The sequence below is a fragment of the Chrysoperla carnea genome, chromosome 2, assembly GCF_905475395.1.
Source record: "Chrysoperla carnea chromosome 2, inChrCarn1.1, whole genome shotgun sequence".
NCBI classification, from domain to species: Eukaryota; Metazoa; Arthropoda; class Insecta; order Neuroptera; family Chrysopidae; genus Chrysoperla; species Chrysoperla carnea.
In genome coordinates, this window is record NC_058338.1 from 34,522,105 (window position 1) to 34,549,233 (window position 27,129).

Genomic DNA, 27,129 nt, shown 5'->3' on the forward strand with positions numbered 1-27,129 from the left:
TTGCTTTTTGCCGAGAGTCGTAAGAATGAGAAAATTAGTCCCATAAGTTTTTACTTAAATGTTTAAAAAACCAATTGATTCTTCCAAATCCTTGACAAAAAACAGTAGAGAGATTTTCGGCTTCGTCTTCGAAAACTGCAACCTTAAGCTAAGATGATAACCATAAGACGGAGATATAAAAGTTTTAAATTTTGCAAACATTGGATTTATTTTTTAATTCAATTTTTTTGATGCCAAGTGTATATTAGGAATCATTAAATACAGCATTACGTTACTATTAAAAAAAAAAATTGATAAATATATTTTTAATTGATCTAATTAAAATCGATTTGTTCACCAAAGTAAGTGAGGAGTTGACTATGGAGGTACAGATGAAAAGAGAAAAAAGGTTTCCAATTTTTGTAAAACTATGCAAATATTCAATTGGCAGTTTACTGATTATTGGCTCTGAAAATGTATACATTATTCAAATTGTTATTATGAGCATCCATTATTCTTTAAATAAAATATTTTTTATTGCAGGTTTTTGAATAGTTCTTTAATTTTTTGCAATATTTCTTACTTGCAAGTAGTTGCGAATCTTATTAATCCTTAATTAGGCTTTCTGATGAAGAATTTATAAGATTCGAAACTAGTTGTAAGTTAGAAATATTGTAAAAAAAATAAAAAAAATTCAAAATTCAAAAACCTGCGAAAATGGTTTGATGGATTTATTATTTTTCAGTATATTAACCCAAGGGCTATGGTCACTCAGAGCTTATTGACGTTTGTAAAGCAGATTCTTCAGATTTCAGGATCCCTAAAGAAATCGTATTTTAAAGGTAAACGAATTCAGTACTTTTTTATGATTGATGAATGCATTAATAGCTCTCACTAAATACAACACTGTTAAAATCTACCTAAACAAGTGAAAAATCAGTTGACTGAGTTAATTGTTGAAATACCAGAGTTGATGTCATACATGTATAATTGATATTTTCATATAATACATACTATACAATTTGCGCTCTCACGGATAAACAGTGATGTTTAAGAAAAAAAGGTTTCAAATAAAAGTTGCTTACTTTTTTATAAGGAATATTTTTCACATTTAAACTTTTGTTCTATCTCTAACGATGAACAAGATGGGTCCTACGGACTCAAGACCCAATTGACCAATGTTGTTCATTTACGAGCTTGACCTCACTTTTTACGCCCTTAGCACCTTATAAAAATTTCAGCTTGATATCTTTTTTCGTTTTTGAGTAATAGTGATGACAGACGGACAGATGACAGACAACAGACAACCGGAAATGCACTAATAAGGTGAACACCTATACTAAAATTTTGTTCATAGTATCAATCTTTTTAAGCGTTACAAACTTGGGACTAAACTTAGTATACCTTGGTATATTTCATATACATGTTATAAAAACTACAAATTTCTAGTCATATTTTATAATCGTAAAAAACAAATATTTTAAAATATGTTATAAATTATATTAGTTTTTTTCCTTTTTATAAACATTTTACATAAAATATCATTTGACTATTTTCTGATAAATATTCTAACGTACATATCGCGCCCATTCGTTGCATATACAAACGTACGTTTGAACGAAATATATGTGAAAAATTATTTATTTTATATTAGTTTAACTAAAAAAAAAATGTTTTCAAAGTTATTGTTATCGCTTTGTAAAACTCTGTATTGTTTCGCTTTTTTTTGTGAATATTTATTAACAAAATATGTGTTATAATAAATATCTATAAAAAAAAAATATACAAAAAAAAAGTTTTTGAATGTATGTTAGATATGTTGTTCGCATATTTTATATTACACATCCTACCCTCTCGAAAAAACATCTATCCTGAGAAAAATAACGCATCGAACAATTCTTTTTAATAGTTCGCAGGCGAAATGTTTGAAAATTTGTTCTTGGTGAATAAATAAAATCTTAAAATAGAAATTCATATTTTCAAACGTAAAGTAACAAAACTATTTAAATTTTCCATTATATTTCTTTTCAAATAATATTTTAGCTTTGAAATATAACGAATATCATTTTGGAAATGTTTAAATTCTCGATATTTTTCAATCCATGTCAGTTAGGTCGTCATCCTATTGTACTTATCCAAAAACTCTGAACTACAAACGAAAATATAATTTTATGGGTGCATATCACCTACATATGTATCAGTTCCTACCTTTCCATAAAAATATTGTGGACCAGGAGCTTTCTATGTCTGGTATTCACATGGTTTTATTAACTCGCTTTTGTATGTCTGAGTGGAATTTTGTTAATGATTTTCAACTTATTACCCGAGCTGGACACTTGAAATTTGGATCAAAGCTCAGAAGTGGAAGACAATACACGAAAATATGAAAAAAGAAGGAAGAGAGAAATATTAAAAGCTTTTTAACGTTCCGATGAAATTTTGTAATTGATTTTAAACTATTTTTCCGATGAGCAAGAGACTTGAAATTTGGACCATGGCTCAGCAGTGGATGACAATGCATTTACATAACCATAAAAAGCAGAAAAATAAATAAAAAAAATTTTGAATGTACCATGTTTTTATAACGGACCAAAAAGTATAAAATAATTTTTACTTTCGATAGCTATTAAAATACTTGTAAACATAAATTACCAGCACCTACTCGTGCAGCAAAATTTGTTTCGTTTCCAATTTTATAAGTATTTTTGTAATTGCTATCAAGTATAGCTCATATGTATCAGCTATATCATAATAATTAATATAGATAGATTCAAATGGTATTAGATGAGTAAATACTCGTTAAAACAGAAAATTATCTGGATATATTAAAAAAATTCTTATAAAAAGGTAAAAAAGGTATAAAATCAAGTATATACAGTGTGTCCAACTAAATCGGCACCTTATGGGAAACTTTTTTATTAATTGTTTTTTGAAAAAAGCTATCTATATATATAAGAATTCAAGCTGATTGACCTGATTTTTGTACACTTTGGGTCAAAATTATCTTTTAAACTGAGTTTTATCGAAATTGGAGATAAAAAAGATTTCTCGATTTTTTGAAATTTTTTTAAGGGGTACGTACCCTTTTGATAAAATCGAGAAAATCGCATAAATTGATGGAATTTGATGAAACTCGGTGGATAGGGTAATTTTGATCCAAAAAGTATAAAAATCAGGTTAATTTAATGATTCGACCTATAGAAAATTACAATGTCAGCGAGTATCATCGGCGAAACTTTTAAAAAAGAATTTGGATTTTTTACAATATTGACAATCTTTATTAGGAAAAGTTCAATATAATTGAAAACTACGTTCAGATATCCAATATTTTCCATCTACTACAGATCGACATTTAATCTACAGGATACACTGAACAAAAAATAACTCATTAGCGCAAATCATAATGATTAAGATTAAATATTAATCTGTAGACATCAATTACGAATTCTAACACAGAGAAGATGTAGGAAAAATGATAAAATCTGCTTTTTAATGACAAAAAGTGTTTTTTCATGATAAATGGATAATATTGAATATTTGAATGTAATTTTCAATTAGTGCGTAAAATATCAAAACATTTTAATCTGAAAAAAAAACACGTACGCGAATGCAAAAAATTGATATTGGCTTATTAAACTTTGGGTTAACGTCATGCAAAACCTTTTTTCAAGAATAACTGCTTTCATAAAACCAATAATCAAAATTTTCCATATGGAGCCAACTTAATTGTACACACTGTATATTCAAACCAAAAGTTAGTAGTTTGAACATCATAATTAGAATTACAAAGTAGCTATCGTAATTCGCAAAATAAATCGAGCGGGTATTCTTCAATATATTAGCTGTTTAACTTTAACGTAAATGGAAAGGGACTCAATAATAATTGTTCAATTGCCTGTGTATAATCAATGTTTTATTGTTTCCATAAAAAAGTCCGTGTTGATTTCAAGGGATGCTACATGGATTGAATTAGGCTTCAAAATATAAGGTATAGTTATTTTTGATCTCAATATCTTGAGGTGCAGAGAAAAAATTTTAAAACCCGATCATACTCCTGTTTTGTTCAAGGTGAAATAGAAACGAACCTCTGAATGAGAATTTCGCAAAAACTGATCATTTCACGATGCACCGTTGGGTCTCTTAACACTATTGATCATAATACTAAAAATGTTTCGCCAATTTTCCCAAAAACTATGTAATTAATATCGGAGGTCGTATTACAAAAATGAAAATATTAGTACATGAATCAGAAATATTATGGATTGAACTCGACTCCTGCGAGTTCTGCTATGAATTTTTCGCCACGCCTTTTTTAAATTCACTTATAGAATTGCGGGAAGTCAAAAGTAAAATTATTTTTAAAAAATTTTTTTATTAAATGAAGCTGAATTATTCGATTCTATTGAAACAAAAAAATAAAATGAAATAAAAAAAATTATAATTTAATAACTAAATATAACTAAAACAAAAAGACAAAAGAAAACTATATTTTATTAAGTGATATGTATGGAATTTGATCAGTACGATAAATTTTTTTTTATATTTGTTGTGCGCGACACGCAAACTCCAGCCATCGTTATTAATATTATTATTTATCAATGTATTGGAATTGTAAAGACCAGTATTTTCATCGAACACAAACTATATGAAGTGTGTCAAAAAATATAAAATGTTAGTCCGGTACTTATAGTGACACTATTCAAATTCCCAGATGTTGAAAATAACTTTATCTACGCTCGTGGGGTTGGCTCTTATTGTGCGTGGGATACATATAGTTTAATACAAATTACTATAAAAATCATAACTAATAACAAGTTACTATAGTAACTTTTATAATATTCTACTTACTTCCTTTGCAAGGTTAGAGGTTTAATATGCACTTTCTATGTAATAGATACTAATATCAATACTCGACTATAGGAAAAATATCTTTTAATGTTACACAAATTCATAAAATCATGTTATCGTATATAATTTCTATGAAAATTAGTTTTACAGAAAAAATGATCAAAGAATAAATATTGTTTAAGTGATTTTCTACCATTTTACAACTATCAACATTTTCAATTTATTAATATTAACAACAAAATTTCTAATTAGATTTTTCTTTTCTCCCCAAAGTCGCAATTTCTACGCGTTGCGTTTAGCAGTCCTTTCCACACATCCTTCTGTTAGTACGCAACCGTGAATATATGCATGCACGAACACACATCCATATAAATATTTATCAGTCTAAAAGTAGTGGTACCTAATATATTGTCCTGATCACGAAATGTAAGGATGTGTCGAAAATTTCGATTTGGATATTTGGACCGATTACAAAAACCCCTCTTTACTGGGAAGTTAAGAAAATTTTAAAACTACATTAATTAAAATTTACAAAATTATTAAAATTTACAAATTTATTAAAATTTACACGATTCTAGGAAAACATAGGGTAGAGAATAAATAGATATTACAACCAATATAAGAATTATTTCTTCATTACAATATCCGGCACAATTTTGACAATTTTGACATACTTTATTTATATTATAAATATTATTAATTTTAAACATGAAAACATCTCTCGGTACTAGATAATAACGAAATTCAAACTCACATCTATTTTACTCTTTGAATACATGTCGTAGTACAGGAGTGAAAGTAGATAAAAATAAAAATTTCTCAAGCACTTACCCTCAATTTGCAATTTGTCGAACAATATGGTCTAAGAAATTTCCGAGATTATTGTATTTATAAATTTGGACTCTGCATAAATAATAAATAACTTAATCGTATTTTGGGACGCAAACTCCAGAACTTCTATTTTTAATATTTCGAACCTTAACGATTGAGGCGGAAGAAATTGATTTTTTAAAGATACGGAAGTGAAAAAGTCTTAGTTTTCGAACAATATGGGGATATTAATTTGTGAATTTTTCGATACTTCAGATAAAACGAACCGTACGAAACAGTAATATACTTCAGAAAAGAAGCTTGTGACAAGCTTAGAATACTGGCTTACTGTTCGGACATGTAAAACAAACCGGATGTAGGCCAGACACTATGTGTCACTCTTATCTTAAAATTAAAAGCATTGATTTTATAAAAATATACTAATGAAGCCACTTGAACCAATAAGCAAGGTTGGTTCTCTGAATATTACTTATATATATTTTCCTAACACTCTATAATAACTTGACACTGCGTTGTGATGAAGAAACGCAAAAAAACTTGAGCTAAGTAGTTCGTACAGCCAGTGTATAGTATAGTATTCAATGTTGTCCCCATATTGTCTATTTCATACATCATTCTAACGCTTGTTGTCGTTAGTAATAGCTTTCTTTTCGTTCGTCGTCACTCCCTTGTTCTCATACAGCGTTACTTACAAGGCAAAAGTTTGTACCTTTTAAAACATAACAATCGAAATAGTATTTTCTTGTAGCACCATTATTGCTACACAACATGCACTTTTTAATACTTTTAAACAGCTAACTTTGGATTATGTTTGCGTTTTCATCTGATTGCGTTCCTTTCAGTGATGTTCCCTTTACAGTTCACAAAACAACATTAATAGTCATTGAAAGACTGATGTCTACGAGTTTATGTTTAAAATAAACTATTCTGAGAGTGTCTTTATATTCTCTCACTCTGTCAAGGTATCGTACTCACAATAAAAGACAATAAGCTTTCATTTATTTGATCCAAAGTACATGAAGGTGTATATATCATTATATCATCATTGTACGTTATGCTTGAAATATGCTTTTACAAATTAATCGACAAGCAGTTATTACAAGCTTTGATCAATTTCCCGGTTTCCGATTGAGCTAAAATTTTGCATGCACATAAAGTTTGAATGATAATGCATGGTAAGGTTGTGGGGTCCCGATTTTCCTATCGCTTCCACCACATTTGATATATATACATTTTTTTAGTCTGTAATAATTTTATCTATGAGTCACTCATACCCGACTATTTATAAAAGCTTGAGACGCCTAACATCAAGAATGAATCGAAAAATATTTAGGCATGTGGAGTAGATGAGGCGTTCCGATTCATTTTTGAGATTTTAAACTGAATGCCTCAAGCTTTTACAAATAGTCGAGTATGAGTGACTCGTAGATAAAATTATTTTCTACTTTTTAGTACAATTTAAACTTGTCACTTAAAAAGTATTTTTTATTAAAATTTTTTTTATACATAATGTTATTTAAAACACAAAGCACAATGAAAGTAGATATTTTTATCTTTTACACTGAATAATTTTTGTTTCTGTTTTACATGAAAGCAAAAGAACATGGACAAATATTCTCTAGAAAAGGCTAGAACAATGATTATCTGCTTGTCTGCTGGTAAGATATTGCTCTCGCATCACGTAGTTACTTGCTGTGTTCGAGAAATTGAAGAGGGATCCTAAAAGCATTGCCATCAAGGTACAACAATTCAGCCAACGTGCTTACTTGGTTCCTTTTGTAGTAAATACTCTACGCATACATAACACACTCATTATTTATTTATATGAATTTTTTCCCATATTATATTTGTTGTTCTATGTTCTATGTTCTATATGTGATGTTTACAATAGCGCATAGCAAGCAAGGGTTTATTATTATGTTAGATATAACCTTATTTGTTAAAAGGGTCATTACACTTTTACTTTTCTATAATATGTTATCAGTTATGTTATGTTATGCTATGGGTGTTAGAAAATCGATTTATTAGTACTTTTGTAAAATACGAGAAACTTTTGTTGTTAATTTCTGAATTTGTTATACTAACAATAAAATTGTATAGATATATTTAAACATTCCAAATTATTAAAAGATATATATAATTGTTTAGTGTCTATTGGATACCTCCATAATTTGGTAAAACTAGCTAAAAGTATAACTTTGTAATGGCTCGCGAATGGTATCATATGAAATAGATATCAATACATAGTATAAAACAAAGTCGCTTTCTCTGTCCCTATGTCCCTATGTCCCTTTGTATGCTTAAATCTTTGAAACTACGCAACGGATGCGGTTTTTTTTAATAGATAGAGTGATTCAAGAGGAAGGTTTTTATGTATAATACATCCATATTATAGTAGAGTAAGGGGTTGAAATAGGGGTTGAAAGGGATATGCTTCAAAAACTAAAAAAGTTGTGCATCGATTAAGCTCAAATATTGACACGATATACAACCAGCTTCAAAGATCTATTGTTTTTATCTACTTTTAACCTTCGGAGGGTAGAAAGGTGTAGCGAGAAAGTGGGAAGGAATTATCGAATATTTACAAATATACCTAAGTGGGGTATCAAATAAAAGAGCATGACGTGTACATTACAAAACTGTTATCCCACGCAAGGAAATGTGGAGGGAGGGGTGCAAGTGGGGATGTTGCCCAGCAAAGCGGGTAGTTCACAGCTAGTTTCTAAAATAAAATTATACTTCAATTATTGACAAATATTTTTTAATTTAATTGTTCCTCATTAAACGTTTTGTTTAAAACATTATGTTTTAAACCAGGATCCATGTTATTATCTGCTATGAAAATATTCATTTCCTTTTTGATTTTAAATTTATGACAAATACAACAAAATCCATCTTTATTAATTTGTAAATCAAACCAACGACGATGACTTACATTACATGCGCCGATTAACTAACTGATGCTTTTTTGAAAATTCCATCCATATCGTCCAAAACTAAAACGTAAAAAAAAGCTTTGTTAATATACCTACACTTTCTAAAAAGATTTTAAAAGCGTATTATGATAGAATAGACCAGTACGGGACTAGAAGAATTTACTTTATCCGAGAGAAGTATCATAACTGGCTAATATTTCAATATTGATTTAAATATAATATATTTTATTTACAAAATATATATTTACTTATTTTTAGTAACAGGTAAATTGCTAATTCTAATAATATGCTCCAAAAAACATTCACATAAAAGGAAAATTTTGTATATTAAACATTCATACATACATACATATTTACGGTGTGGTTCTGTTAATAGACCGTGAGCCCATAAATAAGTGAAATTTCTATGATTCAGTTTTTGTGCTTTTTGAAATGTTAAGTTCGGTAATATAAAAAATTTAAGTTTTAATCGTAATTCGATTGTTGAGTTTATGGAAATCCAGATTTTTTTATTTTTAACTTCCCAAAGGAAGTTAATATAATGGGGCGATTTTGAAAATCTTCAGTTTTACATATTTCCGCGGTTTCAAGGCCGCAATATCCGAATCGAACCTTTTCAATGTGATGTCTGTGTGTTTGCGTGTGTGTGTGCACGTATGTGCGTATGTTCGTTAGGATTCTTTCGCCTTGATTATCTCGCGAACCAATTATGACATTAACACGTGACTGGGCTTATTCTACGCGTAATCGCGTATTTAAGAACTGAAAGACTTTTCAGCAGAATTAGTCGAGCCTTTTTTAATGGTAAAAAAACGGGCAAAACTGAATAAACATAATCTGAAAAGTGGATAAAACACATCATTTATGTATGGAGATAATGGTCGTTCCAAAATAAGCTGCAGTACATCATAAAGAATAATCTATGAAAGCTAACCTTTAAGCTAAGACATTTTTTTTAATTTAATTCCCTCTAGGAAGTTAGTCGTGTAGACTACATGGGTCGTACTCACACGACTTAAGTACCACACCGAATATGTACTGCCAACTTATTGTGTTTTTAGATTTTCTCTGTTAAAATGGCCTGCAGCTTGCAAATTTCGAAAAACATGATGGTTGATTTTCGGAAAATATTGGAGTGTGAATCCTATTGCCATATACAAGTTTCTTTAAAATTATATTTTGGACAGCAAAAATTTTCGATCGAAACAGAATATAATCGCAAAATATTATTCCCGTAAGACATTCCACCCACGAATAAACCACAAATGGTCTCTATGAACCTCACCTTTGTCAATCCTTAAAGAGGCGGAATAAAAGATTCATGAAAATTTCGCGTTATTATGAACTTACGATCTATAATATATACCGTGTATTTTAATATAATAATACAAGCAATCTTGTTTTCGTCTTCATATTTCATATCCTTCGGCAAAATAATAAGAATATATGTATATATCCATTCGTATATATAAATTGGGCACCTCCCTCATATATCAATGCCCAAAGCTATATTATTTTGCATAAAAGCATATTGAATAATAACAAAAAAACCATGCCCTTGTATGAAAGAGACTTGCTCAAGAACTTGTTCATTATAAACATACATTTGTATCAAAGGTATTTCCTTTATACATTTTTTTTACCTTGGGTCTATTTACATGCTAGCTATATAGTAAGAAAAAGTTTATTGTTGCTAGCTACTTGTATTGTTGTCTTGTCGTTGGAAGTGTATGGGCATGCAAAATTACATGTAGCTGTACAAAACAAATCATATGCTACTTAAGTTTTCTAGGAATTATTTCCAAACAAATATGCATAACTATAAGTATTTGATTAAAAATCCAAAGTTCCAAAGTTAACGCACCAGTGTTATCTTGCAATATTATCAATTCACAATAAAGAATATAACGTATATAATTGGCTGTATTGACGTGATGTCCTTTACACCAGCCGCTGAACCAGTTTTTCTTGCCAATTGACTTCCACAAAACGATCTATGGTTTTTGGCGTAGTTTTTTTTTTGATATGGTGCATTAGCTTTTTATAGGTAGTCTTATTCTTTATAACGCTACCAAGCCTACTAGGAAATTATTTTTTTTGTTTTTACTATGAAAACGGATACTACAATTTTCGAACAGTTTGACAGCTCGAAGCTATTGGTAAGCCCTGGTAATTAAACGATAAGCAAACACAGTTACAAGTGAATAATTTTTATCACCAGATTTTAAAAGAGATGCAAGCATTTGTTTACAGCTATTTTAAAATTTTCTATAAGCATAAAACGTCTAAAATATAATAGCTATTCATTTTTAATTTTTCATAATTTTTCTTTTAAATAAACATACTGTATATTGTATACAGTACATAAAAAATCCGGTTATATATGCATATGTACAAGATAGATAGACAAGAAGAGTTCTTATAGACATCAATGTGTAAAACAAAGAAAGAGATACAGCAAATATTGTGTGTGTAATAACACTTACAAGTATGCTCATACGAATTCACATTACACATTGAATGAATGATCCAAGCAGTACTATACTCTTGGTAAATATTCTCTTACTAAAAGTCATATATGTGCTTGCAATGGTAGCTAATTATTGCCTGTGTAAAGCATATGTAGGTAGTTAATCACATGTAAATTAATGATTACAAAAAAGTTTTTTGAATTGAAATAATGATTATTTACTAATTAAAAAATATTGTTTAGCTTATATTTTAAATTGAATATATGCACATGGATTATTATTTTCTTCTTACTTCGAAACGTTAAAAGTTTATGAGTGTAAAAAAAAATGTTTTATGTTTACAGACTGAAGGAAGATAACATTTCTGTAATTCGAGGAAGTGTCTTGCATAATTTCAGGTTGTATTTTCTCATTAGGAGATGTCAATACAACCTAAGAATTCAAATTTTTAATAACACAATATATTCCAACATTCATTATTGACGCGGTGCAACTTAAGTGACAGATAAATTGAATAAGAGAAGCTACAGAAAATTTGCTTTGAATGAATCTTAATAATTTTTATCAGCTTCTCTCTTATTAAATGACAAAAACTTGATAAACAAAAAATACTTCGATCAATAATATTCTTATCATAAATAATTTTTTATTGTACCATTAGCTTCGGCTTGAAAAAGATAGAACTTCAAAAAAATTGCCTATAATAAATATAAAATTTTTAAAAATGCTATTAAATTAAGAACATTGTCGGATCAAATAATGACAATGATAGCCAGGTCCACATTATCACTTAAGCACTGCAACATTAATTATTTTATTATCATCAAGATGTGAAGCTTAGAGGAAATAATTCTAGGATTCATATTCTTCCAAACATTTTTTTAATGCTATACAAATTCATAAAATTCAATTTTCGTAAATACCTCTGTGAATATTTTCTGAAAAAATGCCCAACATCTCAATTTCTATGTGCCGTTTTTATCACTCTTTTCAGAATATCTTGATCTTATTACGCAACGTTTTGCTCAAATCGAAATCGTTGTCACATTTCATTCACCAAAAATCGTCAGCGAAAAACGTAAACAAACAAGTGTACAGACAAGTTAAAAGTGGTGGTAATACATTTTCGTGACTATGAAGCTTAACGATATATTGATTTAGATTTTGGGAATCATTAAAGTAATTTCCCAAATATTTTTGTATTATTCTTCATTGGATATTTAGTTTCAGTTATATTTTAAACTTTGCACATTATTAGTAGTTTCGTTTCTCTAATTTTAACGAGCAAATCCTCTACTTTTATCTATTTTTCATTTTCTACTGATTATAATTGTGATTTCGATTTCGAAATAGTAAAAGATATTTTTGAATAAAATAGATCTCAGAATGCAATTTAAGAGAATATTTTCAGTTCAAAACAATCAATCGGAATAGATTAAAATAATTGCGTATTGTTTTCATTAAAAATATATTATTCAAAATTGAACATGCATTATTCATTAGTTAACAATAGTTAAGTAGGATAAAATGAAATTTAATATTCAACCTGTTCTTCATTTACAAAAACAAAATAAAAAAATGATTCTTTAACGTTTGTTAAAACAAAAACAAAAATAAAAACACAAAACACAAAACCAAAAATGCTGATCATTTCAATCAAATAAGATAATACACATAAAACTGGTTTATTTTATATTTTATTATTAACCATGTATCAACCAATCATTGGTAATTAGGTAGCATTTAATATCGTGTCTCTTATCTCTTAACAAAAGCAGAAGGTACTTATAGTTTAGTATGAAACAGCATCAACCTGCTTGTAACTAATTTTAAACAACATAATGCACCTACAATCTAACAATTTAAAGTTGTTTTCATGTGTTTCATGGGCTTCCAGGAAAGATAAACGCAGAATAATTGGGAAAAAGAAGCCTCATTCACCAAAAATACCAAGTAAAGCTGTTTATGAACGCTAACTTCATCTTCGATAATGCTGTTATCAACAGTGAATTGGTAACTTCACTTAAAAGTAATTTTAACGATTTCAAGTAGAAGAGAAAGCCTTCATTTGCAATCGATGGGGATGATTCTAGGTACATATGTGTGTAAGCCATGGAACAAGATGATATACACTCATTTTTATCGATAAACGTTTAATATTTAAGTTAAATAATATTTAACTTTTAAACAAGAAACAGTACTATAAGCACCGACAGTTTTCATTGTAATATTGGCTTAGCGATAAAGCGTTTTTTCTTAGTTTTTTAAAGTGTAATTTATTTTCTATCAAAGAATTTGGAGTACCAAATACAGCTATTATGTTTAAGAATGGATTTCATAAAATTTAATTTACGGTGACAACACGCATGATTGGAGATTTTTATGAAATTCTTAGCCTGATGATCAAATACAAGTAAAATTTACAAAATTTAAAAAACCCCCGACAAATGCGATTTATTCCTTATAAACCTATTTTTAGAAATTTATCTATAAAATGTTCCCAATAAAGTAGGTTCGACCGTTAAAGGGCTACAATGTCACAGAAATACACGGACGCACAGATAAACACTTTAACTTATAACACTCCTTCTTAAATCAATATCAAAGTGATGGTCAAGGACATCAAATGAGATGAAAAAAAAATTTAGAGCTATCATTTTTTGGAAATATTTTAATTGAAATTGAAATATTTGAGTTGTCTTTGTTCTTTTGAATATTATTGTTTTGAATTTCCTGAAATATTTGAACTTTGTTCTTTTGAATTACCTAATTATTTTACCATTTCACTTTTCGAAATGAATTGAGCTAGGTTTATTTGACCAGTCATTTCCATATTATTTATATATTAAAAATATATGTCATGCCTTTTCAAACAGAATCGATTTTAAAGATCACTGGAAATTTTTAAGTTTTTTCGAGTACGGAAACCTTAGCTCGCACTTGAAACCTATCTAAGAACACTTTCCATTAAATTACCTTTCAAATGAAACCAAAAAAATTTAAATAGGTTCATCCGTTCAGGCGCTACGATGCCACAGGCAGACAAACACACAGACACACACATAGCGGTCAAACTTATAAAACCCCTTGTTTTTTGTTTGGGGGGTGCAAAATTGTTTCCGATAACTTTCTCCAATCAGCATCTCTGTTTCATACTGTTCTAATAATCAACCTGATACAATTTTTAATCTATTCTACGGTATATATCCATTTATTTCACTAATTATATTAATTTGTTGTCGGTATTTAACTATTTATTAACCGGATTGTTATTATCATACTTACAGATTATAATAATTATTATATGCTTAAGTAGGTGTATTCGTTGTTGTATGGTAAAGACGACTTTAGTTATAAGCGTTTACATTTTATATAAACTTTTATCGTTAATATAATATATTAACGTTTTTATAATATTGTTATCGTTTTTAAAATACAAAAATAATGTATTGTCAATTTATGCAGAAAAGCAGGGGCAAATTGTGTACCTTTGGACAACTGTACCTGTGAACAAAATCCGTTCTTTGGAACTGAATTGATAACTCTATCTAATAATAATTGAAACGTACTGATATTAGTGCATTTTCTAAAATTTCAACAGTTACACTAATGTTCCAAGGTACTACCATACTTGTGCAAAGGTGGGACCATTGCAGAAAAATTCTGGGCTTTAAAAAATCTTGTTTTACAAAGAAAGGTGGCACTTCTAGAGAACAAATTAAGAATTCTCAATAGAAGCACAAAAGACACTTCTAGAAACATTACGAAAAATATACAAAATAAATGTGCTATTGACCTAGGCAGCTGGGGACCTGTGATTATAAAAAATTAATTTTTTCTCAAGGTACACTACTTACCCCGATTTTAAGTATTATTTTATTTAATCAGAAACTGGATTTTTATTCATCGTGTAGGTACTATTTAGATGCTTTATATATTACATATGATAAAATTAATGGCGAGACACAACATCATTTTCATAATTAAGAGACTCTTAATGACTTTTCCTAATTAAGCTTCATTTAATAATGTTTTGAGCGATTTTGAAACGCTTATAATAAATATTAGTCACTCAAACGAAATACAAAAAACAAGTGATAACAAACAATTGACTGAGTTAATTGTTGAAATACCATGCATAGACAGTGTTGATGACTCTATCACATTACACATAATACATGTCACACACACATAATTGATATTCCCATAATATACAATTTATGCCTAATTTGCGCTCGTACGGGTTACCAGTGATATTTAAAAAAAAAAAAGTTACAAAATAAAGTTGGTTATTTTAAAGGAATATTTTTTACATTTAAACTTTTGTTCTAACTCTAACGGGTTACAAGAACCAATTAACCTATGTGGTTCATTTACGATCTTGACTTTTTTGAGTAATCATGATGACAGACGGACAGACAGACGACAGACGACAGACAGACAATCGGAAATGGACTAATTAGGTGATTTTATGAACACCTATATCAAATTTTCTTGCTTAGCATCAATATTTTTAAGCGTTACAAAATTGGGACTAAACTTAATATACCTTGCATATTACATATATGCATGGTATAAAAATGGTCAACGTTCAAAAAAATTGAGTGGCAAGTCGGATTCGAATGCGGTTTTCGCCATTCGATTCGTGAGATGAGTCATCAACACTGTCTATACTGTCTATACATGGTATTTCAACAATTTACTCAATCAATTGTTAATTTTCACTTGTTTTTTTTTTTTTTTTTTTCTTTTGAGAGTAATTAAAAATTAAGTGACTATTTTCAACTTTGATCTAGATATGAGGAACAAAAATACGTCTTATATAAAGTCTCTCCATTTTTGTACATTCTTTACCTACGGAACCCTTCTAACTGCAATATTTTTACCATAATTAAAACTGTTAATTATAACAAAATCACGTAGAACAACATACATGTCTATATGTAAGAAGTAAATAAGAATTGATTGATAAAAATTAACGATTGTCATTTTTATTACAACAATAAAAAAATAATACATTGATTTTATACTGTAAACAATATAACCGTTATACGTGATAGAAAACGTGAAACTGCTTGTTGTATTTACAAAACAAACAAATAAACCAATAATAATGTATTGGCATAAATTTTAAACTGGTTCCATATTATTCCTCATTAAATGATAATCATAATAACACAATGTATTGTATCAAGAAGAACTGTATATATGTATGTCTTTCTGGAGTTCTTTCATTCATGCAGTAAAAGTCACTTATGGGAGTTAAGTCAGTGAGTGCTTTGATAGTTGTTTGAAAAAGGCACCAAAAAGTTTTTAACTGATCCATTCAGTAAAGAGTACATAATTTGACATAAGTACTGGTTAATTCACTAAGTCTTGGAGAACATATCGGTAATGCGTTCACAAAGGATAATCGCTTGTACAGTAAAGAAAAGATTATAAGATTGTTTATATATGCACTCTTGCCCCTTTTAATTAGGTGTCTTTTTTATAACCCTGTGGTTTCTCATTCTCAAGTTATAAGTAATTTTTATGAGTGGGAATCACATAAAATTAAAAACGATTACCCTATATGCTTTTCCGAATTTTACCGTTTACAGGTTTGTGCTTTTTCTTATTAAATTCTAATTAACGTTGATTCACAGGAACAAAAATTCTGTACATTAGGGCGAGTTTTCGTGGGGTGCGTTGTGGAAAATGTCTCTGAAAATCTATTTATCATGTACCGAACAGAAAATTTTGGGTGATTTTTCGCGCACTGTCTTTACAATTAACAATCAAGCACTTAAAATGCAATTAGGCCAAAAATTTTCGTAGGATGTTGTTGAGTAAGCTTTACACTACAAAATAAAATTTTATACATATAAAAAATCTAATTTTTTCATACACTTTTTCAGGGATAAAAATCGTAAAAGTTTTTTCAAATTTATTTACGATTTACGAATTTTCATGCGAAAACTACAGGATTTTTTTTCTAATCTTGACCGCAATTATATGATAAAATTTTTTCTGAAGCGATTCAAACGATATTATTTATTTGTTTAAAAACAATTAGTTTAAAAATATCCTATCGGGTAACCCATCGGCAACTTACAGTTTAGGAGCATTAAACGAAATTATGCAAAAATTTTCTATCCGAAAATTATTCACGATCAATGACTAATTTAACCGGGTCTTGTTTTCATAAAAAACGGTTTAAAATGATACTTATATAAACAAATGAAGAACCCAGTAAATTAAAAAGTAATGTGTGCATTTAAAACTTCTCTAAATATATTTTTGTTTTATTAGTTTATTCAATGTACAGTTAACAATGAAAGAACGCCGTTAAGCTTGATTTATCAAATTATGTTAAAAGAAAGTGACCTTAAAAATACAAAATAATTTTTGTGATATTGTAAAATTCAATATTAAAAACGTGAAGTGTTTATCATTTCTTAAACAGGTTAATTATAAGAATATATTCCTCTATGCTTCATGTTTTTTTCATTTGACATGCGAAATGTAAAGCGTTTTTTTTAGATGCAAGTAGTATTGTTATCGACTCTTAAAAAAAGTTTTTCAGAGGCCCGAAGACAAATGAAAATACTAATTTTAATTAAAATGGTACATGGGTATACATTATAGTAAAATAATAAATAAAATTTACAACAATTTTAAACCGTGAGTCCATAGTGAAACTGAATTCCTGTGAATCTTTTTGCTTACCTATAAATTTATTAATGCGATTTTCTCGATTTTCATGAACTTTTTTCTTATTTCTACGATTTTTTGACATTTATATTGAAATAATGTCTTAGGCAAGGTCAAAAAACGTAGAAACAAATGGAAGGAAGCTTGAAACTGTCCAAAGGCTTAAAAAATCGAAAATTGCACTTCATATATCAATTCATACGACCTTTAAAACTTCATACTGTTTGTTTGTTCTATATATTATTTTGTCAGTTCTATTGATACATGGCAGGCTAAAATAGTCTTTGGAAACCGAAATACAAAATCTGAAAAACTCTATTTGTTTTACGACACTAAAGCCACGATTGAAATCTCTTTTTTTTTTGTAACAAAACTTGTTTTTATCAATCCTCCAAATAAGACAAATAGAAAGAATCATAGAAATTGTGCTTCATTATAAGCTCATCAGATTGAATTGTTTATAAAGGGCAAGCTCATGCGACATTTAAATAACATTCATTGTACACTAAGCGTTGTTAAACTATAGCACAGGATATGTACGTGCAACACTGAACTGAATTCACAATCTGTGTGTATAGACTACATAAGTATTATTAACAACATTAAAATCTCTTTGACAGAACAATGCTATCTTTTCAACTAACAGATTTTGATGAGACAGTGATTTAATGTCTCTTCAGAGTTTTATCACTACATACATAGATTTTACTTATTATTCGTCGTACTTGGATAAGAAGAAGGTACGTTATATCATTAACTTTCTAGCAGAAAGTTATTGTTTTGACTTTGAAAAACGCAATAAAGAAAAATGTATGTGTATGCATGTGTGTCTATCTAATTCGTTCAATTTGTAAATTTGACCAAAGAAGAGACCTATATGAAATTGACCCCACTCAAATTATTACGTGACTTGCTCTCAATTCATGGCGTAGCAAAATAAAGTTTTTATAGGGCTGGGAGCACAAAATATGCATTTTTTACGAATGTGTAAATTTAAAAATTTTTGTGACTACTTTTTTAGTTTTTAGGCTAGATTAGGTTAGGTTATATTGCCTGTCCACGAAGGACACACTTAGGCTATAGAGCCCATTGTGATACCAATATGTGTTTTACCACCTTTCCACTGATAATTTCATTTATCAGCTCCTCAATTTCAGAGGATGAGTGCACCTTCTTCATGCATATAAAATGCACTACACCAGCCCATCACGACTGTTGCGACGGTGGGAATCGAACCCGCTACCCTATGCATACCGCGGACGGAAATGGCTCACCTGACAAAAGTTTTCCTGGCAATTTTTGTAGCAATAATTTCTCAATGAAAATCAATATATGCCATATATTCCACTTCTCTAATATTACGGGAGGCTTTCCTTGAATCTGAGGTCCCTCTCCCAGGTTCTTAAGTGAAATGTATAAAGTTGGGAGGTATTCCCTACCTACCATTAAAATGTTTCCGGGCTTCAATTTAACGCAAAAATTGCATGACATTACTATACTACTTCTGATCATGTATCCTGTAATTATAATACTTACAGGGGTATCTTGAGTTTTAGGACGAAACACAAAACTAGGAATTGCACGTTTTGTACGAAATATTTTAGTTACATTTTTATATTTGTAATGATCAACGACTCTTACAACTGGAACAAAGAGCTTACAAAACAAGCATTTGTAAATATTTTTCAAATATTAACTTAATGAATATAACAAATGTATCAGGAAGTTGTGTGCCTAGATCCTAACAGTCACATACACCACGTCCTGTTAGCAGTTGATACTATACGTATGTAGAAGTGAAGTTTTACTTGTTTATAAATACTAAATCCAGTAATACTAAACAGCAGTGAACAACATCACAGCAACATGTATGCTATTCTTCAATTTTATATCTACCAATTAAATATATATAACATTCTTGAGATATCACTAACGATTGTGTAAAATTATTCTGTACATAGTGTCTGAGAAACATCTCCTGAACGCTTTTATCGGATACATGTCTGTTTGCAAGCGTTATCGGGTATACGTTCAAGAAAGAAATGTCTACTCAATTAATTAACAAAATTATTACGAAGGAACAAAATGTTAAACTTCTGAATGTAAGTTACTGCTATTTTTGAAGTTTTAAGAAAAAAAAGTTTCAGACCGAACCTCAATTCATGTATAATTTTTTGTTGTTGAATTTATACGAAATTTAAAATACATATACAGTGTGTCCACGGATAGAGGTAACTATAATTGAAAATTTTCATTCTCATTCATATAATTGAAAAAAAGTCATTCTCTATAAAAATTTTGCTTATTCTGAAAACTATGTATTCATATTTAAAACTTCTAAATAATGTATAGAGTAGCCAAAAATTTGGAATAACTATTTTTCTTTTTGGTAAACCATTCCGTTTTATAATATGGCAAAATGTTACTAAGAAAAGTTGCTCGCAATTAACAATTATGACTCTATACAAAATATCAAGAGGATAAGGCTATTATTACTTTGTAATTTTAGATATGCTTTTTAATAATTTACAAAAAAACTATCCGAGAGTGTATTTTTCTGTGGACTGTGTTAGGAAATCAATAAGAAAATTTATTTCACGGATCATCCCCCTCCCTAAAATTTTCAGATTTAGACTTGGTCCAACTTCATATAAAAAAAATCAGGTTATTTGTTTGAAATTGCCCCGGAGCTCGTACATCCTTAAAAAAAAGAGTAACAGTGGTCCTCGATACTGCTTATGGAACTATGATAGAAAGAAAACGCTGTTACATTCAACAAGTTTCACATAAAATGATATCATATCCTATGCTTGATAAATTTGTTGTTCCAAAATTACGGTTGCGGGTCCAGACTAAATATTCATGAAACAAAATGAATTTTTCCAATCAAATACTACAATTTTTAGTACTAGTTTGTATGATTATAGTCAAAGTACTGAAATAAATGTGTTTTTGTGTTAAATAGTTAGTAGCTGCTTAACAAGTGTGTCATACCAAATAGCACGTATCTGGCACCGTTTTAGTCCACTCTACTACATCTCTTCTTCTATAATATCTCTATGATACTGCTTTGATACTACCTTGATACACAGTGTGTATTTCTAAAGACTTGTTATTGTTAACACTAAATTATATATCTTAACTTTTCTTGAAGGTATAAAAAACATTGTTTTTTAATGAATATACTTATGTATTATTTATTGGTAAAAATCAATTGCGGTCTTATACAGAAGTAATGAACTTGATGAGTACGAATTATAAAGGATGAACTGACCAAAAAAATATAGTTGAAACAATTTCAAAAATTTTAGATTAATTTTAATAGGAACTAATTGTTTAGGAAGCTTAATGTTTCTTGTATTGCATTTTATTATTAGATCAAGCAAGAAAAAAAAAAGACGAAAACTTGAGGATTTATTTACATAAAATGTAGGTCTCTAAAATTAGACACTTTATTTAATTTATCTACGGGTTCACCAAATCCTAAATTATTTCATAACTTGCTGTCTTAACAATATAACTTGTAATTGAGAAACAGTTTTGCCGTTGCTAACACGACATCAGATATTATTGTAATAATTTAAAAGTCTGTAAGGCATGTTAAAGCATGTAATTTGAATTATCCAGAATTCTTCGGTTGCTTTACTAATGAGTTCAAAAAATTTCAGCCTTTTCTCTTTCAACGTTTGGAAGTAATTTGACGATTGTCAAACTTTTTCCTATGGCTTTATAGAAACTTCAATCTAACTGATAAAAAACTACAACTCTCGTTTATTGTTCTTTTTTGAAGCACTATGATATCGTCAATTGAATACTGCCAACTATAGTTTCTCAACAGTTTAAAGTAGTATGTAATTTTGTATTGTTTATTTGAGATCAAACTGTTTATATACCAAAAATAAAATTGCAATACACATTTAACTCTGTCTCTCTATTGATACGGTTTATTTTATTTCCAATTAAAAAACCGAAATAAAAGATTTATGTTCTTAATGAAGAAAAAAATTCTTAAATACAAATTCTGTCAATCATGCACTTAACCCAATAATATAATCAATAATATTCGTTAAAAGAAATCAGATAAGTCAATCAGGAAATTTTATATAAAAAATCACTGATAAAAATAAACTAACTTTTGCATTGTATGATTTCGAATTGATCCGATGTCCGATTGATCTAATAAAATTGATCTAATTCTTGATGAAGGTTACTCCAGATAAAGATAAAAACTTGAAACATGCATATATTGGGAATAAGGCTATCATACATATTTTTATTTTATTTGCCACAAGTCAAAATTTGTAAGGACGTAGTCCTAAGGTTTTCCATAAACATTGGAAAGATATATATTAATGGAGATGCCCTAGTTATAAAATTTGATAAACAATTTAAAATTTCTGATTTTAGTTTCGGAGGACAGACACACTGTGTTGTTGAGCGTCAAGCCAAAGTCATTTGGCAGTGTCGATTTCCTATTAAAAAAAGGATATTTTCGTGTTCAAATAAGAGCAAATTTTATGGAAATTTATATTTCTTGTAGCTTTTTTTACTAACGTATTAGTATATGGGTCCAAAAATCTGCCATTTTGTCGTGTTTTTTCGAACACATATACCTAAGAACACTTGGGTTTTTGAGGCAAATATATTGGTACCATTAATGTTGAAATCCATTGAGTCGCTTGAAAGATACGCGGTTTTAAAGAAATTTACACACAAATATACATACATTCATGCATACAAGATACGCGTATAAAACATAACCACTCCTTGACAGTCGGGTAATAAAATTTACGTGATACTACAATAAATAAATTGGTTACTTATCTCATTGTATACTTGACATTATTTAGATCACTATATGTCTTCACAAGTAGCTAACTTTGAAGAAAATAAATTCGCATTGATTGATTGCCTATTTGGCTTGGACTTTTTAAAACTAATGCTTATTCGAAATTCATGTATGCAATAACACATCGAAAAAATTGGATTAAACAGAACGTAATTGGTCTAAATCCTACGGATCATATTCATTAAACCTAGTTAGTTTCAGTAGTTTAAATATGAAAAATGAATGAAGAAATTTACTAAAACGATAAAATATAATTATGATAATGAACCAACTTGAAGGATGATGCAAAATATCTTGTTATAAATATAATCTCTAGAATCATTTATGTAATAAGAGACGAATATGTTAATGATATACATATAATATACAATATAATAGGTTATGTTTGTCGTAATAAATTTGTCAAAATCAATTTTAAATTTTATCATGGTAGGTAATCAACACAATAATTTATTTATCATATTATTTAAATCATAAAATATATTAATTGCAATATTAAACTAGGCACGTATTTCAACTACAGTATGCTATTCGCCTAAGAAGGATATGCAAGTTTTACTATCGGACAGGTACGTGAGTTTTCTGTTGCGAAAATAAAGATTTAAAGTTACTCTTACAAATGTCGGAACATCAGCTGGGCAACCGGGGACCGTTGGTCTGAGCGGAGAGCCAAATATGCAAAAAAAAAGTTGTTTTTGGAACGAACAGGTGGCTGATGTTTTCTCAGAATGCTTACAGAGATGTTAAAAATAGTATGCCTGTTTGATAGTAAAACTCGCATGTCCCTCTTGCTTTATTGGCCTATACAGTATATCTCAGAAGCCCTTGCCCTCCTTTTAATGAGGTCTTTCTTTTAAGTAAAGCCAGATATAGAAAAATGATTTAAGAAAAATCAGTCGCTCGCCATCTCATAGAAACCATGCACAAGATCCTCACATTCAAGGTCAATTATTGATCAACTTATTTTCGTTACTTCTAAGAAATAGCAGAACACGTAAAATTAGAAAGTTATCTAAAATTAAACCTCACATTTTTTAAATAGTTTTTTCAAGTACCTAATATAGATTCGGAAGAAATATAATGAAATAATTTACTAAAATTGTTAAGTTTTGGATGCAAAATTTGAATTTTTGCTCCAAATTTGGGTTTATGCGATTTTAGGTTAGAAATAACGTACATTGGCCTTCTAATCGCAAACCTTTTTATTTACTTGATAAAGTAAAGATAAGTTTCTACATTGGACATTTTTTATGGATCTAAACATATTTTTTGAAAAAACTATTCATAGATAAAATTTTCAATTTCAAGCGAGATTCCTATCTATAAAACAAAATATCTATGAGATGTCTCGTCTTGCTATAATCTACTTAGTTAGATAAGATTTTTATGGTGTGCGTTTAAATTAAATAAAAGTTTTGGTTTTAAAATTTCAATCAGAAAACAAAACAGTTCAACTTGGAAATTGAGCTAGCATCGCTAGAGTTCTGTGATATATAATTTCTTAAATCTGATTATGGATAATATGATTTAACGTATCGAGTCTTAATTAAAAGCAATTTATTTGTATAGATTTGTTTTGTTTTGTTTTGTTTTTTTTTAACTTCCGTTGGGGTGAGCCATTTTAGTCATGCCGGGGGTTTTCTTTTAAAGGCAACCTTTTCTTAAATATTTTGTTCAAAAATTTTATTATACCATGTATATATGAAATATACATAGTATATTAAGTTTAGTCCCAAGTTTGTAACGCTTAAAAATAATGATGCTAGGAAAAAAATTTTGTCATAGGTGTTCATAAAATCGCCTAATTAGTCCATTTCCGGTTGTCCGTCCGTCCGTCTGTGGACACGATAACTCAAAAACGAAAAAGATATCAAGCTGAAATTTTTACAGCGTACTCAGGACGTAACAAGTGAGGTCAAGTTCGTAAATGAGCATCATAGGTCAATTGGGTCTTGGGTACGTAGGACCCATCTTGTAAACCGATAGAGATAGAACAAAAGTTAAATGTAAAAAATGTTCCTTATCAAAAATTAAACAACTTTTGTATGAAACATTTTTTCGTAAACATCACTGTTTACCCGTGAGAGCGCCAATTAGGCGGAAATTTTATAGCATGTACTATACTTGATTATCAGTTATGTATGTGTCACATGTTTGTATGTGTAATGTGATAAAGAAATCAACACTGACTATGCATGGTATTTCAACAATTAACTCAGTCAATTGTTTGTTTTCACTTGTTTATTCATAAATATTTAAACTATTCAATAATAAAAAATTACTAAAACTTATTTAAACGAATAGGCAGCTCTACTTTGCGTATTCCATTCAAAATTATTACTACAAAATTATTAATTATTCCAAAATTACCAGTATTGGTTTTTTCGATTTTTTGGAATTTTTAAAAAATTTTTGTCTCTGATTTTGATAAAACTCTGTTTGCAAGGTAATTTTGACCCAAAAAATTCAAAAATCGTATTAATATAACGGTTAGGCAACTAGTTTCGGAGATATCGAGCCAAAATATGGGATAATGGGTGATATTTCAAAAACTATGCTTCCAATCATCAAATGAATACGATTTTTGGATTTTTTGGGTCAAAATTACCTTATATACTAAGTTTTATCCAAATCAGAAACCATAATTTTTTTTCGATTTTTTGGAATTTTTTTAAGGGGTACCCCTTTAAAAAAATCGAAAAAATCGAAAAAAAAATGTTGGCTCCGATTTCGATAAAACTCTGTTTATAAGGTAATTTTGACCCAAAAAATTCAAAAATCATATTAATATAACGGTTAGGCAACTAGTTTCGGAGATATCGAGCCAAAATATGGAGTAATGGGTGATATTTCAAAAACTATGCTTCCAATCATCAAATGAATACGATTTTTGGATTTTTTGGGTCAAAATTACCTTATATACTAAGTTTTATCCAAATCAGAAACCATAATTTTTTTTCGATTTTTTGGAATTTTTTTTAAGGGGTACCCCTTTAAAAAAATCGAAAAAATCGAAAAAAAAATGTTGGCTCCGATTTCGATAAAACTCTGTTTATAAGGTAATTTTGACCCAAAAAATTCAAAAATCATATTAATATAACGGTTAGGCAACTAGTTTCGGAGATATCGAGCCAAAATATGGAGTAATGGGTGATATTTCAAAAACTATGCTTCCAATCATCAAATGAATACGATTTTTGGATTTTTTGGGTCAAAATTACCTTATATACTAAGTTTTATCCAAATCAGAAACCATAAATTTTTTTCGATTTTTTGGAATTTTTTTAAGGGGTACATATTTAAGGGGAAGCATATTTCAAAAACTATGCTTCCAATCATCAAATTAATACGATTTTTGGATTTTTTGGGTCAAAATTACCTTATATACTAAGTTTTATCCAAATCAGAAACCATAAATTTTTTTCGATTTTTTGGAATTTTTTTAAGGGGTACATATTTAAGGGGAAGCATATTTCAAAAACTATGCTTCCAATCATCAAATTAATACGATTTTTGGATTTTTTGGGTCAAAATTACCTTATATACTAAGTTTTATCCAAATCAGAAACCATAAATTTTTTTCGATTTTTTGGAATTTTTTTAAGGGGTACCCCTTTAAAAAAAACGAAAAAATCGAAAAAAAAATGTTGGCTCCGATTTCGATAAAACTCTGTTTATAAGGTTATTTTGACCCAAAAAATTCAAAAATCATATTAATATAACGGTTAGGCAACTAGTTTCGGAGATATTGAGCCAAAATATGGGATAATGGGTGATATTTCAAAAACTATGCTTCCAATCATCAAATGAATACTCATCTGTAATATCTCTTACTTAGATGCATTGCTTAACGCATGTACTTTGTCGTACTCACGATATTTATATGCCCAGATGTAAATCGAACTAGTGGTATATGTGTGACATGTATGTATGTGTAATGTGAAAGAGTAATCAACACTGCTTATACATGGTATTTCAACAATTAACTCAGTCAATTGTTTGTTTTCACTTGTTTTTTCTTAAGCTTTGCACTTTAATTTTGCAAGAGTCTTATAAGACTCTTGCAAAATTATGTTCTTATTTTTAGTAAAATAAGAACTTGTCCTTGAAAAATTAATTTTTATTTAAATATTTATTTAATTAACTTAAAAAAAGAAGGCAAATTCTCAGGTATGTTGAATTTTTGTGTAGAATTAAAAAATTTTATTTTTGGAATATTCTCTCTTACGGAATATTATTCTCAAATTATTAATTCGAAAATTATTAAAAATACTTTGATATGTAAAATTATGCAAAATTACTTTTATTAAATACAAAATTTTTATTTTTCAATTTGTGTTACGATTTGTTTGCTAATGTTTGCTAATGTTGAAGCTGAAAAACATCAATATATCTTCGAAAAATTTATTTTTATTTTTGTATGTATTATGACTATAAAAAATAATTAATATATTTATATTTAAGTTTCGCAAAGAAATAACGAATAAAGGCATATAAAAAGAATATTATCAGGAAGTATTTG